At 46.7% G+C, this 20911-nt stretch overlaps 1 long non-coding RNA gene across 1 annotated transcript in view; it reads right to left on the bottom strand.

Annotated features, from left to right (window-relative positions):
- Positions 1 to 229: 229 nt before the first annotated feature.
- The window catches only part of LOC142774485 (uncharacterized), a 95746-nt gene continuing 75064 nt past the window's right edge, over positions 230 to 20911 (bottom strand). The window contains exons 3-4 of the long non-coding RNA XR_012886414.1: positions 2239 to 2426; positions 230 to 1237 (exon numbers count right to left, since the gene is read on the bottom strand). This is a non-coding gene — a long non-coding RNA (uncharacterized LOC142774485). The remainder of the gene's footprint in view (positions 1238 to 2238; positions 2427 to 20911) is intronic.

The raw sequence follows: 20911 nt of genomic DNA, 5'->3' as shown, positions 1-20911 counted from the left end.
TTTTAGATAAGTTAGGTCTTGCTCCTTCATGCGTTTCGTTGCTAGTGCTGCGCTCTCTTTATCTTTGTTGCAAGATGGCAGCTTTAGAGTCTCGTTGAGATGAAAATTTGCTTGACACAGATGTTAGAAACATCTTAAGCTTTACCAGTGCGAAAAACACACGGCGGACAAGAAAAAGACGGGACAAGCACTGACTTCCAACTGAAATTTTATTGACAAGAAGGCTGGTGATATACCCGATTTGACAAATGTGAACAAAAAAAAAAAGAACAGTGAAACAATATTGGCCCCGTATCTGTATTTTAATCTGCAAATGTCGTCGAAAGACGGAAGTCTTGTGTGTGGAGAGAGTGAACAAAACATTTATTTGATGTTTTGCGCAGGAAAATTGGTGAATGGAATTCTGGAGGCACTGCGTTCAAGTTCTTCGAGCGTGCAGCGGAGGCGAATGAGCGCATCTAGTCAAGTCACACGCGAGACATGAGCGCTACCTGGCAGAAGTGATAAGGTGTATATAGAACGCAAGGTGACGGGTAGGAGCCACAACCGTGTCGTCTTAGCAAAGCGTTGGAAACACTCGCCTTTTCGTGCAGGCGTTGCATGGTTAGTGCAGCATTATAATCGCTACGGACATTATAATTACTTATGTATGCCTTTTCTAGTGAAAGACGCACATGCAGAATATATACGTGTTGTTATGGTGCTTCAGATATGCGCAATATTTGCTTTTTAATTGACAATCGCACAAGTATGAACGCTGAATCTTGAGCATTATCGGTGGGCGCTGCGAATGAGGTGGGCCGTTTGAGGTAACATCTGGTGCCGTTTAGAGTACCCAAAACCATGAAGGGTGGACAAACAGACAAATGTACAGACAGACAGACCAAACTTTTTGCGTCGAAGGTCCCCAAGAAAGACTATCGTCTTTAAAAAATGACAAATGGAAAGATACTAAATAACATCAACAATCATGGAGCCTGCTACGCCGACCCTCGCGCCCGAAAAAACATAGCTGTCTTCCAGGCAGAGCAACCTTGCTTGTAGACAAATTCCACCGGACATACGTCACAAACCTGCGGTGGCGCTGTCGTCGGGCCTTTGGTTTCGCTTGGTAGGCAACAGACGCTCTGTCTACTGCAGTTCCTGCTGGGTTTTAGATTATGAATGTGGTGTTCTCAGTGAAGCAATGAGAAAAAAAAAAACGATATGCCGACGAGCTGCGTCACGGTTGGATGTGCTGAAAGGCAAGAAAAGCACCATCAGTTTTTATCGGTTCCCACTTGACAAGGACCATTGTAAGAAATGTGCTGCAGTCGTGAAACGGGCGCTCTGGTCCCCGACGCGGGCTCATCGGCTGTGTCCGCTGCTGATCAGCAGCACTAACCCCGTATTCAGAAACCTTACTTAACTTGACTTGAAACCGCCTTCAATGCGGCGCGTTCGCAACGCATCTGTGCGTTCGTGCTGCCTTGACACCACCTAAAGACATAGCGTTGAAAACGCGTTTGTGCTGGATTGAAGTCGGTGGCAAATCAAGATCAAATCAAGAAGCGTTTCTGATTATGGAGGTGAAGCTCCTGTATACCAATCACTAGCTGGAAACACAGAATGTCATGGCTAGTCGCGTCTCACAACATCGTTTTGTTTGTTGGCGCTTATCACAGCCCTCAGTGGTTACGGCACGGGGCATAGAGTCGGGCTTTCCCACCAAAATTGTGAGTGGAAGTTACGTGCGGACATCGCTATAATTTTACCCATAATTTAGACGTTCGCCTACCTCTGTTTACGAACATGGAATGAGTCTATACGCATGCACTCTTTTCAAGCGACATCTGAGCAGCCTCATAGAGTATACGCTCGTGCTCTTCTTTAATCTTAACGAGAACTGTTGTCCTTTAGAACAGCGGATTGCACCCACATGTGCTCCCGTGTAGCGTCAGACATTCATCTTTGCCATTACGAACGTTATTGGGAGGCTCCTCTAAGCATTCATTCAGGCATCTGCCCGTCTGACCCACGTAAATTTCATTTAGAAGTCAGCGCTTGTCCCGTCTTTTTCCTGTCCTCCATATGTTTCGCGCTCTGTTAAACCTTAAATATGCACTACCAACTAGCTCGGTCAGGCACTTTGTTAGAACCATGCGTTCTGCGCTGCCAAGTGATGCACATCTCGCGCGTTGTTTAGATTAGATGCGATTGCTTCAGTTCTTGGCTTGCGCTGAGATTTGAAGTACTCACATGAGCTTTTTTATGAAGTGTATCAGTATTTTTATTGCCTCGATTTTTCACCGATATAAATAGGAACTTGTATATGGTGGTGGTGGTGGTAGGGTAAGATTCAGATAACATCTCCCCCTTCTGATGCTATTTAAGAAAAAATACGAACATGAGCAGGGCGAGGTGCAGGGAGTGGTCTCGTTGCATGACTGTAAGGGTGGAGAAAAAGCACAAAATACTTAGGTTAGTCCCAGCACGCCTGGATGTACCGTTCTCCTACAGTTCACAATTTCGTTATGGCACTAGCAAAAACAATGAGCTATGCATGAAATCGTGAATGGAACGTTGAGTACTTTTCCGCTTCACTGTAATTTCAGATTAGCGCTGCATATAAGATTCTTAGTGTTAGAACTTTAGCGTCCTAGAATGGCTGATGTTTATTTATCCTGCAATATCAGACGAATTTATTATCAAACGATGAATAGGTACTTGTATTACATAACCGACTATTTCTCATCAATTAACCAAAATTCAAATGACCTTGCTCTATATAGAGAAGTGTGGACAATCAAGTGGAGGTTGGTTTTTTGCGCACATGCCTGGCGTACTTTTTTCTTTGTATCCATTTGCGATAAGCTTCTTCGTGAATGCATAGTTCTTCCAAGCAAGGCGTCGCACCTTCATCCACGTGCTTACCAGCGCTACAGACAATAGGCAGGTGCTTCGAACAACAAAGATGATGTTGCGATTCCACCAAGGCAACAATGAAATGGGGCAAGGTGAAATGCCCAGTGATGTCATGATTGATTGACTGGTATGTGGGGTTTAACGTCCCAAAACTATCATATGACTATTACAGACATCGTAGTGGAAGGCTCCGGAAATTTCGACCACCTGGGGTTCTTTAACGTGCACCCAAATCTGAGCACATGGGCCTACAACATTTCCGCCTCTATCGCAAATGCAGCCGCCGCAGCCGGAATTCGATTTCGCGACCTACGGGTCATGAAGCAACCGAGTAGCTTAGCCACTAGACCACCACATTGGGGCTCCAGTAATGTCAACAAAGAAGTAGACTGCCATATCAGAAGAGGCTAATATTCACCAAGCCCTTGAATAAAGAGCACCAGTTATTTGAAAAGCATGCACATCAAAATACACTTGTGACCAGCGCACATTTGTAGGCTGCATTTCTTCGCACTCACGGGCAGCCCTTTTGCCCTTTTCAATGCAAAGCATTTTTTAGCGAGCATCGGTAACTTGATTGATTGATATGTGGGGTTTAACGTCCCAAAACCACTATGTGATTATGAGAGACGCCGTAGTGGAGGGCTCCGGAAATTTAGACCACCTGGGGTTCTTTAACGTGCACCCAAATCTGAGCACTAGCGAGCATCGGTAACTTTGAGCGTATCTATCTATCTATCTATCTATCTATCTATCTATCTATCTATCTATCTATCTATCTATCTATCTATCTATCTATCTATCTATCTATCTATCTATCTATCTATCTATCTATCTATCTATCTATCTATCTATCTGTCTGTCTGTCTATCTATCTATCTATCTATCTATCTATCTATCTATCTATCTATCTATCTATCTATCTATCTATCTATCTATCTATCTATCTATCTATCTATCTATCTATCTATCTATCTATCTATCTATCTATCCATCTGTCTGTCTGTCTGTCTGTCTGTCTGTCTGTCTGTCTGTCTGTCTGTCTGTCTGTCTGTCTGTCTGTCTATCTATCTATCTATCTATCTATCTATCTATCTATCTATCTATCTATCTATCTATCTATCTATCTATCTATCTATCTATCTATCTATCTATCTATCTATCTAGCCGCCTACGACTTTTAGCTCTCCTGGCTGTTTCGACAATTGTATCGATACCAAACTTGGTAAGGCAGAAACTGACTGCATGAAGAGCATATCTGACTAGTCATAACATGAAAATCATGACATGTATTTCATGAATGTTATTAATAACACGTCATGGTCCTGCAGCTCTTGCGGTGGTTTTGTTCATATGGCATGTTGCAAAACTTGTATGGTATGACATGATTGCAATGCAAACAAAAGTGACAAATTTTAACATGACGATCATGAGATGCGTGTCATGTAACAACATGACTACATGCCATGCTCATGATGCATTGGCGGCCGTTTCGCTAGCTTGACTTCTATCAAATTTGGTATTAGGAGATGTGAATGGATGACGAAGGTATGATACTGGTGCAAACATGATAACCATGAGATCTGTGTCATGTAACAACATGACAACAAGCTACGCTCATCCTGCGCTCGCGGCCGTTTTGCGAGCTTCATATGTACCAAACTCGGTATTGCGCGACGCGAACGCACTACATAAGTAAATTACACATCCGAACATGATAATCACGACATGTATGTCATGTGACAACACGACTACATGCCACACTCATGATGCGCTCGAGGCCGTTTCGCTAGCTTCACATACGGCAAATTTGGTTTCACGTGACGTCAATGAATGACGATGGTATGTGACTGGTGCAAATATGATAATCATGAGCTGCGTGTCATGTGAGAACATGACTACATGGCACAGTCAAGGTGCCAATACATTTCGGCGTGACACGGTGTGCGTGCTCGCCAGCGTTCATTTCGTCGCACCACGCCAGCGTTGCCGCGCCAGGCGCCAGTCCTGCCGGATACTCGAAAGCGCGCGCCACGCTGTGTTGCATGCTTTGAAGCATGTGTGTTGCAGCGCATTCGGCGTCCTTCCATCAGGAAACGAGGGAGACGAATGTTGTCTGTGTAACGCATGGTTGCGAAATGCAGCATGTCGCATTTCGCGCCGGTTGCCGTCGGGCCACGCCGATGGACGTTGTTCGCGCCTGGCGTTAGAGAGTGCTCGCGTTTTGCTAACGTAGCGTCGCTAGGCCTAGCGTGCGCGCGCGCCAACGCCACGTTTGAGTATATTGGGCTCTTCAATATGCGCTCGCGGCCGTTTTCCTAGCTCTACATATACCAAATTTGGAGTTACGTCACGTCAACGCATAACTAATTATATGACTGGTGCAAACATTATAATCGTGACACGCGTGTCATGTAAGAACATGACAACATACCCTGCTCATAGCGTGCTCGCGGGCGTTTCGCATGCTCCACATATACTAAATTTGGTATCACGTGACGTGAATAGATGATGAAGGTAAATGGCACATCCAAATATGATGATCATCACACGGAAGTCATGTGTGGCATCATTTACCTCCACCTCATAACGTTGTGCTGGTTTTAAAGTGAGATATCGGCATTTCCTATTAGTTCTTCGCATATCATCGATTCCCACTTTACGTGGGATCAGCCAATTTTTTTTCTTCTTTTGTGTGTTGGGGGGGAGGAAAGGGGTAAAGCATCTTAGGTTTTCACGTGCGTGGAAGCATCATCGTCAGCTGCATGGTGATTGTATTTGCTCTGTGCGCAAAAAAGGGGCTCCAACGGCTTAGCCAACGCTTACTAAATTTCAAGGCCATAAGGCTGCCGCAGTGACGTCAGAGGATGGGGGCCCAGTTGCCCAACTGAGCATGCTCAGTAAGACTTTTTTTTCCACATATTTAATTCGGGCCAATAAAGCCGCAGCAGCTGCGAGAGCGGGAGCGTTGGTTCTCCTAAAACGTGAACGAAACACAGGCACCCCGCCGCGTTCGCGGCGTAACTTGCCCCCCCCCCCCCCCCTCTGACGACACTGCGGCAGCCTTTCGGCCTTGAAATTTAGTCGGCGTTGGCTTAGCGCTCACCGTGTGGTGAGAGAGATCTAACGGCGTCCATTGACTATGCAGGCACTGTTTCTGTGATGAATGCTGAATACCAGCTCACAAACAGTGCGAACACGCCGTCGCCCATGAGACACAATTCCTACGCAAGCAGAGTCTACGAGTTTCTTGATGAAAAAATCCGACTGCTCGTGCAGCCCAACCGCTCACCGGACATTAAAACTTATAGGTGATATGGTCGCGGCTAGTAGAAATTTCGGAGTGATGCGATCTTTTATTAATTACGGTGGAGGTCCGTTGTCACGCAACGTCATGCGTGCCAACTGACATTTTGATAACGCGTTGTACTGACGCAATGTATTGCATGTCAACACATTGGAGCACACATAGAAAGAAGGTGGGCCTGATCAATACTCGTGCTGGCTTGCTGTTACTGCCGACGCTGGCGCTTTTGTTCGGCCTCGCGATTGATTTATATGTGGGATTTAACGTCCCCAAACCACCATATGATTATGAGAGACGCCGTAGTAAAGGATTCTGAAAATTTCGACCACCTGGGGTTCTTTAATGTCCACCCAAATCTAAGCACGCGGACCTACAACATTTCCGCCTCCATCGGAAACGCAGCCACCACAGCCGGCACTCGATTCCGCGACCTGCGGGTCAGCAGCCGAGTACCTTAGCTACTAGACCATCGCGGTGAGGTTTGGTCTCGCGAGCTCTCACGCGACATTTGCCGGCAGGCCCGCTATACAGCTGCGTTGCGAGCTATCTGCGCCGTGACCTTCGTTTCCAAGGAGTTAAGTATGAGAAGCAGAGTGGAATTGTGCACTCACTGAGCTCCCGGCGATTAGAAAGGAAACGTGCCCAAGGTGCTGGCGTATAGGCGTGGCCTTCTGCCGGTTGCTTTTCTAACTACCGCGTGCGCCTGAGTACGTTGCGGAACTTGGTGTGTGCAGCGCCGCCGTGAACGGTGACACGGCTTCTGGCTTAAGGTTAACAGCTTCGAAAATAACACACGGCAGACAGTAAATAGACGGCACAAGCGCTTAAATAGATGGGAGGAGTGTATATTCACTGTATACCATGTGATATGTTCAGGCTGTTAACCTTAAGGTAGATGGGACAACGTTGAAATAGATGGGACAAGTGTATTTCCTGCACCCCGTGTATTCCTTTCGTGATGTTAACCTTAAGTATGCACAACCAACTAGCCCAGTCTGCCACTTTGCCTAATAGCTTGCGACTGCTATTGTACAGCTGCACCTCTAGCGGTTGCCTCGAAAACTAGTGAACATGGCGTGCCCAGTGACTTCCCCGAGAAAGGGGAGCTTCACCCTTAAAAGCCCTGATTGCCTGGCCTTCGCAGCGTACGCCACAAGACTACTAGGTCACAAAGCGTACGTTGGACAGCTTACTAATGGGGAGCTATATACATATGGCATTCAGCACGTTTTTGTCATGAGTAGCAAGATGGCGTGAGGAATGAGCGTTGGACACGCTCTAAAGGTTGTCGCACCAAGCGTTGCGATGTGCGCACGCCTCAACGTGCGGGGTACCACCACTCGCACTTACCTCGAGATAAGCGCACTTTGTACATCTTGTGCGAGTTGTTCCGAGCGTTTTGTTTTTTTGGCCAGCATTGAAAGATAAATTTTTAGAGAAACTGTAGAGATGCAAGGGTGATAAAAATATTCATTTTGTCGATGATTACTTTATACTGTATAAAATACGTGATGATAGCCTTGATGCAGTTGTTTTTTTCATCTTATCTATTTCTTCCAAAGTTTTACAGCCCGTTGTCATAACTCATGAGTTGCCGCAGATAATGAAATCAAATTTCCAGATTTGAAGAATAGGTTTTCAGGTTAGGTATGTTGAATGTAGGAACCTAGGAGTACGAAGCATTTTTGCCGCATCGATCTGCGCACACAAAACTAGTCAATAGGGCTATCATTTATTCATGTGCTGAAAGCGCGTTGAAGAAACCTTGTCCGCATCAGTTCAAAAAAGGTTTCCTCACGAATATTAAGCGGCTTGATGCTGCTGGATACCCACAATGAGTAAGTATAGTGGTATCAAAAATACTGTATTGTAAGATAAGGAAAGTGAGCGGTGTAAGTACGCTAAGAGCCAAAGAAACTACCGAGGAAACTTCGCAAAGTGAAAAGATAAGGTTTTCTGTAATTCTTTATATCCAATGCGACTTCCATAATTGAAAAAAGTAGCGAAATTCAGGGGTCAAGGTTATCATACCATCATTACAGAAATTACCAAGCGTTTGCAAAAAAAACAGCCCAATGGCCAAAGACAAGCGCAGGAGTTCCATGAAACATTGCACACGCTTTGCAGAATGTTAGGAAGCAGTTGTTTATTCGTTTTATTTAAAATGTGGCAACATCTGTATAGAGAAGACAGGCTCAATAGAGTTACTGTATATGCTATCTTTAGGTACAAGGTAGCATATACAGTAACTCTAACGCTCAAGTTTACGCAGCACCATTCACCGCCATAACGGAGAGAGGGCAAATCCGGTCGCTGGGACAGGCCGCGCTTGCTGGGTTTTCCCATTTTGTGTACGGAAAACGTGTTCCTTGGAGCGCTTACCTCGCATTTTGCAAGCTATGGGCAGTGCTCCTTCGTCATTCTGGATAGGAGGCATGCCATACTTCTGCATTGTGAGCTGCTACAAAACTTTAAACTAGAGAAAGACCTTAAAATGGCCCGTCAAGATTTACTGTTTCAAATAGAAGCATTGCGATAAGAAATGCCGTCAAGAGCAGATAATGGAAGTTCTTCAATACTCTGTCGTCTCGTTACTTTGAAAATTTTTTACGTGCTCATTATTATAAAATATTCACTAAAAATGCAATGGCCAAACTCATATTAGAAGAAAGCATGCTTGTAAACTGACACTACTGCAAATAGGCAACCTCTGTACATTTCGCTATTGGGCTCTGTTTTTTCGAAACCATTGGTAGTGTGAAAGTGATGGAGCTGGCTAGCTTAATAAACTTAAATTACCGTACTGTAAGCCCAGCAAGCGTTTTATTCAGCTGATGGATGTAGACTTCTCGTCGCCGCTCAGTGTAAACATATTTCTGCTGTGGGTTCGCAATGAGCGTTTATGCGTACAGGTCTTGAAAGCAACACCCACCGATAAGTTAGCATGATGAGGTTTTGTGATGCTAGGAATGAAGTCATGAGCTCTATTCCCACGTACGCCAGCTGCATTTCCCCGGGAGCGAAACGCAGAAACACTGCGCTCATATTTTGGCGCAAGACTGATAGACATAGCGTTTGGTGTTGCATATTTCAAGCGTACGGTGACATGACGCTACATATAAACAGGAGGGACATTTGGTGTGTGTGCACCCTCTGTCCAATTTCGTCATGCTGTATACTATACAAATAGATTTAGATCACGTTAAAAAACGCAGGTGGCCGGAACCAATCAGGAGTTTCAAACCATGGCATGCCTCCTAATAATATGATGGTCTGGGCAAGTAAAATGTTATGTCCTTGCATGTGCCCAAGTCACATGTGGCATACAGCTGAAGCGATGAAACTGATTTCAAAGAAGAGCGAAAGCAGATTCAAAATTTTTGATGATTTCGCGAAATTAGACGCGGTTATCAGGGGCAAATCTCGGCGTAACTAAAAACATGCTCGATCCTAGTGGCTATTGTGTTATTTGACAACGACTAAGTGAGCCATCAGAACAACCGAACTGACATTCGAACTAATGAACACGCTGCGTGATTAGGCGTGGATATTATCCAAAATGAAACATGTGCTGCAAAAAACGTGCATGGTTGAAGTTGACATAAAATACTTTTTTGTGCGCAAGATAATACTTTCAAAGGAGCTGCAAAAAAATTAAAGAGGTCATTGAACTTATTACACGACCTTGCTCACATCCGATGACACCTCGGCAAAAGTCAACCTCTTGTGAAACTGAACACACCGCAATGAAATGGTGTCAGGGACTGAACAGGGCAGACGTAAGCTTAGTCTCTTCACACTGACCTCCTAATAAATTGAAAGCCGCGTGACAAACTTGGCATTCAAGCAATAGAAATTTAAACGCTATATACAAATGCACGCGAAAGCGTGGTGGTAGTTTGCCGACAGCTCCGAAAAGGCATGAACGCCACAGCAAATGCGCGTTTTACCGACAACATACGCATAAAATTTGCGCCGTCCCCTCACTTTTCATGTCATAGGAAGACAGCTGTTCACCATCGAGATACACTTAGCACTCGCTCAAAGACATCGCGTTTGACTCGACAGTAGCAGGACGACGCTGAACTGCTACCACTCATAAATTACCTAGATGGAGGAACAAATAGCATGTCGGAGTTATTTGCGTGAGGGCTGACGTCATACTGCTTGCACAATGACGTCCTTAATAAGAAGAACTTAGCACCTGCCAACAGCAGCTACTTGCTCGTCGTTCCTTCGGTGTTTCGACGCGAGCTACTGCAAGCCTGACCCGACGAACATACCGTTGGTCATTTGGACTTCACAAGAACAATGGCAAGGATTAGGCAAATATTTTTGGCCGAGACTTGCCGCAGTTGTCAAAACATACGTGCAGGCGTCTCTAGATAGCCAGCGTCGCAATTCACCATTCATCAAGCCAGCCGGCCTGATGCAGCCTTTCTGAGTACCGACATCATTCGCACAAATTGGTATGGTGTTTCTGGGCTACTTCGCAACATCTGACACTTGCAACAGGTGGATAACTGTCGCCACCGTTTACTTCATCTGATACGCAAAAATAGGCGCTCTGCCGCGGGTGACGGCAGCTGAAACGGCGCAATTTTTAAAGACAATAGTCTTTCTTTGGGACCTTCAACGGAAAAACTTTGGTCTGTCTGTCTGTCTGTCTGTCTGTCTGTCTGTCTGTCTGTCTGTCTGTCTGTCTGTCTGTCTGTACGTTTGTCTGTTTTTCGCTCTAACGATACCTCTAACGGCACCAAATGGCCAACCCCATTCGCAGCACCCACCACTATTGATCAAGGTTTGGCGTTGGTAGTTGTGCGATGGTCAATTAAAAAGCAATTCTTACGCATATCTCAGGCGCCATAACAACACTTCGAAGTTTTGTGTGTGTGCCTTTATACTAGAAGAGGCAAACACAAGTAAATCTAAGGAATGTAGAGTTGATCGCGCTGCGCTGACAGTGAAACGTGATGCTCAAAAAGGTGTTTCCAATGCTTTGCTACGACGTCAAGGTGGTGGCACCTGCCCGTCGCTTTGCGTTCTACACCTTATCACCTCCGAGACTGGCGCGCATCTTTCTACGCGGGCTGCGCGCCTTCGTTTTCGAAGATAACTACCAGATGGCGCTTGTGTCTAACGTGCCTCGATGCGCTCGTTCACCTCCGCTGCATGCTCGAGGCACTCTAACGCTGTGCCTCTAGTCAATTTTCTTGCACAGAACATCAAATAGACGTTTTGTTCACTCTCTCCAGGCGCAAGACGATCATCTTTCGAATACATTTGCGGTGTAACATGCAGATTTGGAACCAATTTTCATCGAAGCTATCGTTTTAAGACACGGTGCTCCTGCAATAGTCATCAGCGACAGACGTACTGCATTTATGGCCGAGCCTTTAGACACCATTTTTCGACTAAGTGGTACAGCTCACAGGGGACCAATGGCCAATGGGCTCACTGAACGTCTCAACTAGACCCTGGCTGACATGATAAGTATGTACGTAGATGTAGAGCACAAGAACTGGGTCGACATCCTGGCCTTCGTCACATTCGTGTACAACACGACTCATCAGGAGACCACTCGAATGACACAATTCAGTCTCGTTTACGGAGGTGAGGTTACGACAACGTTAGACGCAACGCTTCCTCACGAAAATGATGTCCATCAAATGGACGCCGAAGAGATTACTAAGTGAGCAGAAGAAGTTAGACAACTCGCCTGGTTTTGAATCACCGAACAGCAAGACGACGATGCCAAACATTACAACTTCCGGCACAGACCCGTCATATACAACGTGGGTGACAAAGTGTGAGCCTGGACACCTATTCATCGGCGAAGGCTCTCCAAAAAGCTGTTGCGAAGATACTTTGGACCAGGCACGGTTATGCAAGGTGTTCCACGCCTAACACGGACGCTAGTGCCCTCCTTCAGATACACACCACCGCCGACGTCCGAGTTAAACCAAAGGTGCTCGACTTGAACTCGTGCGTGGGAGAAGTTTTCGGGGTTGATAAATGACATCGCTTCGAATCTTACATCGCTTGAGCCGATCCACTCGAGTGCACGGCGCGGCTCCACACTCGTGATCACCTTTGAGGGAATGGTAGTCCAGGCCGAATTCCCTCTGTTCAAGCAGTGGAGGCCGGTTCGGGCGCGCCTCCCGCGTCCACTACAGTGTGCGCGCAGTGGAGTGTTTGGACACGCCATGGCGACGTGCTCTCGGGCAGTCATGGGCACATTACCAGTAAAAAGTAACACTGTTAGAGTTACAGTTACTGAAGCAAAAAAGTAACTCTGTTGCAGTTACATTTACCGAGTTTCTGAAGGTAACTTCTTACAGTTACAGTTACAGTGAAAAAGTAACATCGTTACTTCGCCGTTGCTGTATGATGTTACTGAATGTATGAATGCTACTTTGCCGTTACTGTAAAACAAATGATATAATTTATTTTTAAAGACGTAGGAAGGTATGCAGTTAGTGAAAGTTGCATGTGGTGAAACCCTGGAACGATGCTGCACAGGGCCACAGTTTTCACCTGAACAAAGTGTGTGTGTGTGTGCGAGGGGGGGGGGGGGGCTTCTGGAAACGCGGTTCATTCGCTACGACGCACCGGCTTGCAACAGCAACCCGTGGCCCCCTACTGCACATTTGTAAGAACATGTGTGACTAATGACCTGATCAACATCCGCTTATTTTTATTTTTGTCAGCGTCTACTGAGGATACCACCTGCATAGGATGTGAAACGTCAATCACTTTACTAATAATTGCTCTGTTAACTCGAAGTAGAGCTTTCACAGTCACTTTTTATATTGGCGCCAATATGCCCTACGGCGTCAGGTAAATAAAAAGAAAAAAAATTGGCCCCGTATTTGCATTTAATCTGCAAATGTCATCGAAAGACGATAGTCTTGCGTGTGGAGAGAGTGAAAAACATTTATTTGATGTTCTACTCAAAAAAATCAGTGAATGGTATTCTGGAAGCACTGCATTAGAGTGCCTCGAGCGTGCAGCGGAGGCGAACGAGCGCATCAAGTCACGTCACACGTGAGACATGAGCGCCATCTGGCTGTTTTCTTAAAAACAAATCGCGCGGCTCTGAGACGGGTGTGCGCACCTGTCTCACAGGTGATAAGGTGTAGAACGCAAGGCGACGGGTAGGTGCCACTACCGTCTTGTTTTAGCAAAGTGTTGGAAACACTCGCCTTTCCGTGCAAGCGTTGCATGGTCAGCACAGCGTGATAAGCGCTACGGTCCTTAGAATTACTAGAAAAGGCGCAATAAGAATATATACGTGCTGTTATGGTCCCCCAGACATGCACAATATTTGCTTTTTAATCTAAAATTGCACAAGCATGAACGCTGAATCTTGAGCAACACAGGTGGGCGCTGCGGATGGGGTCAGCCGTTTCGAATACCCGATGCTGTTAACAGTGGACAAACAGACCAATGTACAGACAGACAGGCAGACCAATTTTTTTGCGTCGAATGTCCCCAAGAAAGACTATCGTCTCTAAAAGTGTTCTGTTTTCTGTAAAAAGGCCAGGAGTGGACGATGCAGCGGACCGTTTGTCCAGCACGTCAAGCCATGTGGTCGGCAGGGGTGCTGGTGAAGCCCCCGTAAGTGGCGAGCGCGGGCCTGGTGAAGGCACGGACAGGTTCCCAACAGGTGATCAAGCGTTGCCTCTGTGGCTGGGGCAACGCAGAGTGGGCATGTTGTTGGGGGAGGCTGTGCACGGGATGTCCATGTAGCCCGGATTGCAGGAATCAAGGCGGAGCCTACACTAACCCTCCTGAGCGCAACCTCCTCTCGGCGAGTTAAGCCACCGGGAAGGTCTGATCCACACGGAGGAATGAGCGCACGCGTGGAGTGCCGGAGGGTTTCTTTGTGCACGAGCAAGCTGTCCTTCGGGGACCAACGAGCTAAAAGTAGTGGGTGTTGAACAGTCTCTGGATGGCAAGCGGCATCTGCTTCCAATTGAGCCGGTGCTGACCAGCGGGTCCACAATACAAAGACAGGACATGAACACGAGTGAATCAGTCGGTGTATATTAAACGTTATATCTCGGAAGCCGGTCACTTTTCGCACCTTTTGAACTGGCTGCGTGGAGTCCGTATATACAAGACATTTATCGTGTGAGAAAGAATCCATTTTGGATATCATAACTGTCAACCCATCCCGTATCGCAGTGAGCTCCGCTAATACAGATGGGAACGGTGCCTCTGTTACGCAAGATCAGATATGTATAGTTTCAGGTTGCGCGGGACATACGAGACTGGTGTGCAGAACACAGTTATCGATAGCTGCGTCCACTTATACCACTATTGAGTGGTCGGTGGTAGTGACGACGCCCTCCTGCGCCACTTCTCGGGTGAATTGTAACGGGCGGGTTAGTGGTTGGTTATCAGTAGCCTGTGCCTTAAGCCATGGTGGAACTTCTGCCAAGGCTGAGTCAGGCTGTTACAGCACTGAACTATAGCAGTGAGCTAGAGCTGCCACCGCAGGAACAGCTTGCCTCTTTAGGTAGCGAGCGACTCGATGCTGGGGTGATATTTCGTCGATGCTGTTCAGCTGCGCTCCCGCCTTTAGGGTTGCAATAGTCGTTATACGAGGAAGGCAGGTAATCACCCTCATGGAATCTCGGTTGGCGGTTTCGAGCCAGTCCCAGTCTCTCATTGTCCGTCGTTGAAACTGAACTTGATAAACGAGCTGAGGTTGTATGATTGATCGCACTAAAATACGGGCCAGAACAGGTACTTCCGGTCTTTTGCGAGATGCGATGAATGAGATGGAGGGTTTTAGTACTTTTCTGACGAGCTGAGCAAACCCACGCATTCGCAGAGCCAGCTGCGCCCAGTACGACCCCGAGCACACGGATTGTGGATACAGGGGTGAGGGTGTAGCCATTTAGGCTCAAACAAATCGGCGTCTGCAGGAGGCGACGGCGACCTCGTTTGTTGGTGATAGACATAAATGCAGTCTCCGTGGCAGATAGTGTCAGTCCTATGCATGCGCACCAGTCCGACGCCTTGTTTAGAGCACTCTGAAGTGCCTCCTGCTGGCGTTGCAGGTCTGCATCTACTGTTCACACAGTCAAATCATCCGCATAAAGGAGGAAGAAGGCATCCGTAATGCGTGCTACTTGCCACGAGAGGGGCAACAGTGCAATATTGAAGAGTATCGGGGCCAGTGCCGAGCCTTGCGGTATGCCTCGTTTCATTACAAAGTGTCCGGTTCGTTCCTTTCCTACTCGGATGCAGATGGTATGGTGCGTCAGAAAAGACACCACAAAGTTGCAGACGCGAGGTGGAAGTTGAAGCCATTGCGTTATGCGAATTATCTCAGAGGCTGACGTTGTCGTAGGCCTTAAAAACTGTTGTGACCGGCGCCAGAGCTGACGAGAGAGCGGCGCGCTTTGAATCCTCAAACAAGTAGCCGACCGGCCGGCTGCTTATGCCCGCCAATTATTGTCCCTCCTAGCCAGAGGGTGAGGCGTCGCGTCGCCATGACGTCGTAAGCCGTTCGAGAGAGGACAACAAATACAGCATCTTCCTTGGAAGAGTCCTCGGTGGCCGCCGCAAATTGCCCCGCTAATTAAGCGAGCAGTTCGGTGGACCCTTTTATGCATGCTGTCATGAGCATGGGACCGCTCGAGCAGCGGCACACACACGACGAGGAAGAGCCCCGCTGGCGCCACCTTGTAGTGCAGTGATCACGCCTCAATAATGGACGTTCACGTAAGCCGTGCATGCTCGTCCTCCTCGCCAGTTGTGTGTGATCTGTGATGGGACAGTACCATCTGCACGTGTTCCCTAATCTAGGCATCTGGGGAGAAAATACGCTTTATATTGAACCACCCGGCTCATTCGAAGAAGTGCCATGTAGAGGAACGCCAGATTCGAGAGCTCGCCATGTGAGAAAGAGCTCATCATGTACGAAATAACCGCTATAAGGTTATTTGCAGATGATTGTGTAATTTACCGCGAAATAAACAATGAATATGATAACCAATTTCTACAGTCAGACCTTGACACTGTCTCAACCTGGTGCAATAAATGGCTTATGACTCTCAACTCTAACAAATCTAAATGCATGTCAATAACCCGGCGATCTATTTCTCCCCCCTGTACCTACAGAATTAACGCCGTTCCCCTCCAGCATGTCTCTTCATATAAGTACCTCGGCGTTTACATTACCAACAATCTATCTTGGCACACGCATGTTACCTACATCTGTAATAACGCTAACCGAACGCTAGGATACTTACGCCGCAACTTTTCTCGCGCTCCGCTGTCCCTCAAAATTCTATTATACCGATCACTAATTCGCCCAAAGCTTGAGTACGCGTCCGCTATATGGGATCCCGTGCAGCAAAATTTGATTAACGCGTTAGAATCTGTTCAGAACCGCTCAGTTCGGTTCATTTGTTCTAATTATTCCCGTACTGCTAGCATATCAGAAATGAAATCTAACCTTGACCTACCCAATTTAACTGTCCGGAGGAAACTGGCGCGACTGCATTTTTTTCATAAGATATTTTTTCACAATCCATCAATGAAGCGAGACCTCATTTCACAACCGTCATACCACTCATCGCGCATTGATCATCAGCATAAGGTTGCCATTCCGTTTTGCCGCACCAAATTCTTTTCAGCAGCCTTCTTACCGAAAACAGCCGCCGATTGGAACCACCTTCCCTCTTCCGTTGTATCAATAACTGACCCTTTGTTATTCAAGACTGCAATTTCTCAGCAATGCTTGTAACTATACGCAGTTTCCATTATCTATCTTTGTCTTGTATGTGCTTGAATTCTTATACATTTTTAGTTGACTTATATTGCCTTCCTGATTTGCGCATCTGATACTTGTTTCTTTATTTTCTCTTTTTTTCTTGTGTGTTATATATGTTGTACCCACCCCCTCTGTAATGCCCTACGGGCCCTGAGGGTATTCTAATAAATAAATAAATAAATAAATAAATAAATAAATAAATAAATAAAAGCTCGCCATGTACATATTGTAACTAAACCTTCTTCAAATCTCTCTTCCTGCTGCCTCAATAACTTCATCTCGGATATCCGGTGCCTGCAAACTCCGGTCGCAACAACTGGTTGGCAGCGGTCAGATACGACTCCACGACGGAGACCGACATGGACCGGAGGTCAACCGAAAGCCCTGATATTCGGCAGGATCGGCACAGTGTACCACAACTGCATGTAATGGGGTGAGTACCTGTGTTTGTGCTCGAAATGTATCGAGTATTTTAGTATAGACTCGTTAGAAGACAAGTATAACTAACAACTGCCTAGCCACTGTGGCTGTTATCTCGGCACAGAGCAGCACTGAATGTTTAACCTAGCAAGTACGTTAATGAAGAAAGCTTGGGTAGTTCGATAGGAAGAAGTGTTAAATTTTGCGAGAATATTAAGGGTACGCGGCGGAAAAGTTTGGGATGTAAAAAGCAGTAGAATGAGAAAGAGACAGGAAACAGGTTGGAGAGGGAGGATGGCCACGTAGTGCTACTTGTAAGCTTAAGCTTGTGGTCTCCGCTGTTGGATTTTCTAGGCTTCAACTTCCCAAGACCCAGAATTGAAACGCTGGTGGGTTTGTGTTTTTTTCACAGTTGAGCCAAAGCAAAGTAGTCACCATGGACCTAATGAAATGAACGAGAGATAACCTGCTAAACTTGTGTAGGGATCTTGATTTTGACGACGATATGCCAGCATCTTAACTCCGTGAAGTGATTCTTGAAAGCAAAAGTGAAAAGTTGGATATCAAGCACTTCGGTAATATGTATTTACTGGATAAAGAAGAGCAAGAGAAGTGCAAGCGGGACAAAAAGAAAATAGAACGCTGGAATGAAGAACATAGAAAGAAGATGCAGGAATTAGAGGAGGAGATAAAGAGGATGCATCGTAAAGTGGGGGCAATGCAGCAAAGTGGTCAGGCATTCGTAGATGTAGCGTATGACCAGTGCGATGTAGCGGTGGTGCCGTTTAGGGCCGAAAAGAAGGCTAAAGGCTGGACAATGTCAGATGTAGCGCGTGAACGGTGCGATGAAGCGGTGGTACGATTTGAGGCCGAAAAGAAGGCCAGCCCCTGTAAGGACACGGTGGATATTCTAACCCATTCCAAGGAAGAAGAGCTCACGGTCAAAGCAAGGTGTGATGGTGCCGTGGTGGTGCAAACGGAGTTAAGATTAGCAGAGCGTTCCACAAGAATCGAACCTTGCAGCCCTATTGGCCATGTTGATGAGCGTCAGAGGCGGACGAAAGGCTCCAAAGTTGGCACCAAGCAATGAGCCCAACGGAGAAAGCGTTTAAAAAATTGGCAGATCCCACGTAACGTGGGAATGAATGATATGCGAAGAACTAATAGGAAATGACAATATGTCTCTTTAAAACTAGCACAACCCTACGAGGTGGAGGTAAATGATGCCGTACATGACTTCTGTGTCATGATTATCATGTTTGGACAAGTGCTTTACATTCGTCATCTATCAACGTCACGTGATACCAAATTTAGTATATGTGCAGCTAGCGAAACGGCCGCGCGCACGCTATGAGCATGGTATGTTGTCATGTTCTTACGTGACACGCGTGGCAGCATTATCACCTTTGCACCAGCCATATATGTCGGCATCTATTGACGTCACGTAACACCAAAATTGTTATATGTGGAGCTAGCAAAACGGCAGCGGCCGCATCATAAAGGGCTCAGTATACTCCAATGTAGCGTTGACGCATGCACACGCTGGGTACAGCGACGCTACCTTAGCAAAACGCGAGCACTCTTTTAGTCTGACGCCAGGCGCGACTAGCGTCCGTCTACGCGGCCCGGCGGCAACCGGCGCGAAATACCACATGTTGCATTTCGCGCCGATGCTTTACCCAGACAACACTGTGTCTTCCTCTTTTCATGACCGAGGGACGCCGGACACGCTGAAACGCGCATGCGTCAAAGCAATGCAGCTTGGCGCGTGCCTGCGAGTGCATGGCAGGACAGGCGCCTGGCATGACAACACCGGCGTGACGTGACGAAATGAACGCCGGCGAGCATGCGCACTGCGTCACATCAAAATGTATTGGCGGTTTGACTGTGGCATGTAGTCATCTTCTCACATGACATGCGTCTCATGATTATTATGTTTGCACCAGTCACATACCTCCGTCATTGATTACCGTCTCGTAATACCAAATTTGGCATATGTGAATTTATTGAAACGGCTGAGAGGGCATCATGAGTGTGGCATGTTGTCATGTTGTTACATGACATGCATGTCATGATTAATATGTTTGGATGTGTCTTTTACCCATGTCGTTCGTTAATGTCACGTAATACCAAATTTGATATAAGTGAAGCTAGCGAAACGGCCGTGAGCGTATCATGAGCGTAGCATGTTGTCAAGTTGTTACATGACACCGATCTCATGTTTAGCATGTTTGCACGTATGATACCTTCATTCTCCAATCACGTCCCGTAATACCAAGTTTGGTACATGTGAAGCTAGCTAAACGGCCGCCAGCACATCATGAGCGTGGCATGTAGTCATGTTGTAACATGACACGCATCTCATGATTATCATGTTTGCACTAAACACATACCTTCGTAATCCATTCACGTACTCTGACGCCGAATTTGGTATATGTGACGCTAGCGAAACGGCCATGAGCGCATCATGAGCGTGGCATGTAGTCATGATACATGACATGCATGTCATGATTTTATGTTAGGGTCTGTCTCTTGTGTTTGCCATGCAATCATGACATACCATACCGGTTTTGCAACATGCCATGTGAACGAAATCAGCGCAAGAGCTTGAGGACCATGAAACATAATTCATGACAGTCATGACATACATGTCATGATTTTCAAGTTATGACTAGTGAAATATGTTCTTCATACAGCCATATAGATAGATAGATAGATAGATAGATAGATAGATAGATAGCTAGCTAGCTAGCTAGCTAGCTAGATAGATAGATAGATAGATAGATAGATAGATAGATAGATAGATAGATAGATAGATAGATAGATACGTTCAAAGTCGCCGAAGTTCCCCAAGAAATGCTCCATAATTAAAACCGAAGCGTGGCAAAGCTTGCTATCAGCGCATGCGTGTTTGACGAGGACCTTCAAACGGCGTGACGGATTCGCGAGGAGAGGCCCGTTGTCTTCTCTGACTAGCTTGAATCGCATGCGTCTGAGTGGTCGGAGAGTAAAGAAAAGCGCAATCTACGTGGCCGCGGTCTAACGATGAACCGCGGTCTAACGATGCACGACAATCATCTGGAATGTGCGCGCGAAACAGCGGAAGAGCATATCGATAATGAAGAACGTCAAAGCGGGACGAAAGGCTCCGAAGTCCGCGCAGAGAAGCGTGCACAGGGGAGAAAGCCTCCGAAAGGCAACAGTAAGACACGGCTCGCGATGAGCACAACACGTTTGAATAAGGGCTTCAAACGGCGGAGTGAAATCGCGAGAAAAGTGCCAATGTCATCTCAGACGGGTCTTTATCGTATGCGTTCGAGCTGCCGGAAAAGAAAAGCGCATCGTACCGTCACCCCCGGAAAGTCTTTTCAGGCCTGCGCCCAGCAATCTGACGTCAGTTCCGCCCGGCTGACTCTCGGGGAAGCCGCAGCGGCAGCGAGTGCAGCGCGGGCGGCGTGGTGTTGGCGGTGTTTCACGTTTATTGCTTT

This window comes from Rhipicephalus microplus, chromosome 10, assembly GCF_043290135.1.
Source record: "Rhipicephalus microplus isolate Deutch F79 chromosome 10, USDA_Rmic, whole genome shotgun sequence".
NCBI classification, from domain to species: domain Eukaryota; kingdom Metazoa; phylum Arthropoda; class Arachnida; order Ixodida; family Ixodidae; genus Rhipicephalus; species Rhipicephalus microplus.
Note: the sequence above shows the minus strand (reverse complement) of the source record. Positions and strands in the feature narration are given on the sequence as shown.